Source organism: Solanum stenotomum, chromosome 8, assembly GCF_019186545.1.
Source record: "Solanum stenotomum isolate F172 chromosome 8, ASM1918654v1, whole genome shotgun sequence".
Lineage (NCBI taxonomy): Eukaryota > Viridiplantae > Streptophyta > Magnoliopsida > Solanales > Solanaceae > Solanum > Solanum stenotomum.
Genome location: NC_064289.1, coordinates 24,274,676 through 24,279,668, shown reverse-complemented (window position 1 = coordinate 24,279,668; position 4,993 = coordinate 24,274,676).

Here is a 4,993-nt window from a genome sequence, read left to right as displayed (position 1 = left end):
ATCTTTGAGGCTATACCATCTGTTGAAGAGATCAAACATGCTATGTTTTCAATTGATCTTCATGATAGTGTAGCTGAGTCTGATGTGTTTAATATTAGCCATTTCTTTCAAACTAGTGTAATATATTCTATAAACTATGCCTATAAATTTAAGTGTGACAAAACCCAATCAAAATATATTCTATAAACTATCCCCTATAGATTTCTAGTATGAATTATTTCAATTTCTTCATTGTTTTTCAGTATAATTTGGTTTTCCCCTCATTTTCTTACTTCTATTATGATATACTTAATTTAGGTATTATAAGTAAACTTGATGCATATATCTATTCTTTTTGTAAATGTTGTTGATTGTATGCATTTTTTTGTTGAGTGTATTTATCCTTGTATACACTCTTTTTTTTTTTTTTTGTATTTTTAGTTTATATACGTGTGAATATAACTAGGTCAAGCGAACAAATCACAATGAATTCAGTGAAATTTTATAATTTAATATAACTAGATTGAATGAATAGATACACCAAATATAGAGCGAACAAATACCACTCTAAAATAATAGTTATGAATTGTAATTAGTCAAACTATTGTTATGTTTGATAATTAGGCCTCAAATTATTGCTGTTTATGAAATTTTGGGCTAAGTTTGGGCACAATTAGGGGTGTCAATATGGTCCAAAAATTGATGGCCCATCTTATATTAAACCTTAACCCTAGTTGTTTTTCCCCATCTTATATAAAACCCTAACCCTAGCAACAAGCAGCAGTAATACATATCAAAATGCATAAAACAATACCATTCCCCATGATATCATCATATGTACTACTAAAACTTCCTGTGAAATCACTTCAAAGGTTCAAACGCGTTTGCAAATCAGGGTGTTCTTTAATTGAAGATGGCCAATTCATCAATCTTCGTCACGATCTATGCAAAAGTGATAATAGACAAAATTTTTTGATGTCTTTGTTTTGCAAGAAAGATGATCATTAATTACTACTACTTCGTAGACGCTCCATTTCATCATGATTTCAGTGTTTCTCTTGTTGAGGTAATCCCTGGAATCAACTATGATTAATTTAGTAGGGTATATATTAATTCTTGCAATGGCATAATACTTTTATTTTTCCTTTATGATGAAGTTATTTTATGGAATCCAACTACTAGAGAATAAAAAAAAAATCCTGTCTAATTTTTTTTAAAATCCTTCGACATTATTATTTTCAGAAAGATTTAAATTTGGGGAGATCCACAACTGTATGTTGTAAGAGAAAATCTTTGTTTGACTAAGTTGAGCGAAGACTCAGTTTTATATTTTGAAATTTGGTATATGGAAAAGAATGCATCATAGAGTAAGATTATAGTTGAATTAATAAACTATACAAATTATTATGAACGTTGTTGGATCCTGTGACAATTACCAAAAATGGAGACTTGGTGTTGTTGAGATATGGAATTGAATTTATGGTTTACAATTCAATAAACCATAACTTTGAATCTGATCTGGAAACAATACTTCTTGAATAGTATGAAATCATTTAATCTCTGATTTTTTTTTTTGGGATTGAGCTAGGATTTTTTTTTTATTCTCTGATGATCGGGTTCCACAAAATGATCATATCATAAGGAAAAACTATAAGAATTATACCATTACCAAAAAAACTAATAAAACTTACTCTATTTAAATGATGGTATCAGAGGCTCAAGAAGAGAGGCAACAAAATCATATTGAAGTGTAGCGTTTATATAGTAGAAATAGTCGTCCCTGTTGTCACATAGACCACTAGTCATAAAAAAATTATGACGATTTACATCACTTCTAGACATATCCTAGTGATGCTTGATGAATTGGGGATCTTCAATTAAAAAGCATCATAATTTTGCAAACGTAAATCGTAAAAGCGATTAGACAGGAAGTCTTAGAAGAATATTAATGGTAATATCATTAGGCATTTTGAAGATCTTTGGATTGAGCAATTGCTTGGTTTTGGGCAATGTTTTGAGTTTGAGTTTTTCTTATTCTATAAGAGAGAGTATCTAAGCACTTCTCTGTCAACATATTTGCTTCATTAGAAAGGTAATCTTATCATAGCATATGCTTCACGAGGATAATGATCATCATTTCACGAGTTTCTGATTGTAAGTAGAACTTTCTTCTCGCAATCGAAAACTCGTGAAATGATGATCATTGTCCTAGTAAAGCATATGAAATAACAAGATTGCCTTCGTGATGAAGCAAATATGTTGACAGAGAAGAGCTTAGATACTCTATCTTATAGAATAAGAAAAACTCAAACTCAAAACACTACCCTTAGCCAATCAATTGCTCAATCCAAAGATCTTCAAAATGCCTAAGGATATCACCATTAACATTCTTCTAAGGCTTCTTGTCAAATCGCTTTTACGATTCAAAGGCGTTTGCAAATCATGACGCTCTTTAATTGAAGATCTCTAATTCATCAAACATCACCATGATATTTCTAAAAGTGATGCGAACCATCATAAAACCATTATGACTGATGGTCTACGTGATGACATGGATGACTATTTGTGTTTCGTGTTATAATTATTGTGATTTGAATAAATGAAAAGTAGAACTCGTTTCTTTTTAATATAATCAATAAATAAAAATGAAAAGAAATGCAAGTTGAAATTGATATCTTAAATTTGCTTCAGTAAATCTGCACGTACAAAAAAAAAATTTACTGTAACCAATCAAATTTCAGTTTACCAACTTGCATGAAAATTTGTTAAGAGTTAAAAGGCCTAGAGTTGATAGTAAAACATACATTTAAACTTTTTTCATTTTTGGAGTTTTATATCAAAATTGTCAGATGTGTGAGTTTCTTATTTGAATTATCACCAATTTTTATTTATTAAAACATACCTCAAAAATTAATTATTGTTTAGTTTTTCTAGTTGTCTTAAAGTTCAGGTATGAATCTCAAACAATTAATAGTTGAGATGTTATTTTAATACTAGAGAGAGCACGGGCCCAACATAATATAACTTCGTTCTCCATAAACAATAAATTTTATTGCTGAAAATTGTATAAACCACAAATTACAAGGAAACAATTTATTAAATTGTCTTTCTCGGAGTCTACTGGACTCTCTTTTCTCCTCCTTTGAGTATTCTCTTGTTGGGCTGAAAGCTCAACCTACATTGTATCAGCCAGGCGCTAGCCAATTCATTTTTTTTGGAATAACTGAACAAAATGAGCATATCATCAAATATCACAGGTGCATAGCAGAGGAATTGTTTTAATAGTTTTAACCTTATTGGAATTTTCACGAACTTGCAAAGCGAGTGTTCCGAGATTATCAAAATTGGCAAGTGTCCTAATTGTGACTTGTGGGAAAACTCCTTCGGATATAACTGCACCACCGAGAATTCTTCCTGCTTCTTCACTCCATTTATTAGAGCAACAACAAATTATGTCTGCAGAAGCAAGATAAATAACAACTAATCTGACTATGGACATATGAGTAAAAGATTCACTTCAACCAAAGTAAGAAACCATTTTTCGTAAGCATTTCAAGAAATTAAAGACCCCAAAAAAACATCAAGTCTCTCAATACCATATGGCATAAATTTTTAAGTTGAGTTGTTCACTTTCTTGAAGACAATTTTTTTCTCTACACTTTCCCAAGATTTTCAAAATTAAGTTTAACTTTGAGCACCATATTTTATTTTAAAATGTTCATCCACTACACAAACTAAAGAAACCACTTAAATTTGGAGCAGAGAGTAGCAGTTCGATGAAGAAGAATAAATAAATAAACAGTAAATTCATCGCACCATAGAAAGGATTTCAAGTTGAAACAAATATTAAGTCAACATATGTACCTGAAGTTGATCTCAACATCTTCTGCAATCAAGGCAAGTATATTAATCTGCAATACCATTTCACTAAGCACTCTCTCAATTTCACTAAGCACATTCATTTCACTTTTCGATTAAATAGAGATACCTACAATATATGAAAGACAATATGAGAGTACTTTAGGTCAGATCCATATATATTTATGCGTTCGTAAAATTTAGGAGGAACAACAACTCCTAAGATTACAAACATCCAATGGTGATTTTCTACTTCTTAATCATTCTCCTCTTGTAGCTACAAAATGGTTTATTGTATTGTGTAAATGCAGGTAATGAAAGTCCACATAGTTCTATGTTAACAATTTTGTTGACTTTTGTTGATATTGTGTTCTCCTAATATGAGCAGATTGGTAACTATACTAGAATGAGGTAGTTGATAAACTGATTATGTACACTAATATGTACTTGGTTATTCAATTTTGAATTTGTAAACCCGTTTTGCAAAAAAATAGGGAGCGACAATATTATACAACATTTTAAAATTATTTTTTGACAATTTTGGAGAAAAGATCTAGCTAGCTCATATTCTCTTTACTACTTAGATCAACCAAAAAGTTGTGGTTGAGCTTTTTTGAAGCGGGTAATGAACATATAAGCAAAAAGTTGAAATGAGTTGGAAAAATTAGAGTTAAAAATTGTGAACATAATAGTTATAAAGTTGTGAGAATACTTGCATTTCTTTTCCTGTAAGCTATGGTGGTTAAATGGAGTAACCATTCTCTTATTCTTGTTCTGAAAAAAATTGAATGAGTAGTCTTTTTCAGCAACGTGAGAGTTGAGTATTGTCATCAACATTCTTATTGTCTTCTGAAAGGTAGAGATATTAGAGATAGTCGTGATTTAAGTAAGCGAGTGCAATACTGTTGAAGATATTAAAGATTACGGTGAATACAAAAAGTCTTCCATAAACTAAAATACATGAATATAAATCCAAAAGGCATGGACGGAGGACATGTAGCTTACACTTAATATGAAAGAAGATAAAAAAATCTTGTTTTTTTTGCTTCTTCCCTTGATTGCCATTTCGAAATTGGAACACATTGATTCCGCTCGTTCCCGTCCTTCGCTTCAGGGCCTGTTATCTGCTTATGGCTCTTGGAGGAAGCTGGTGCTT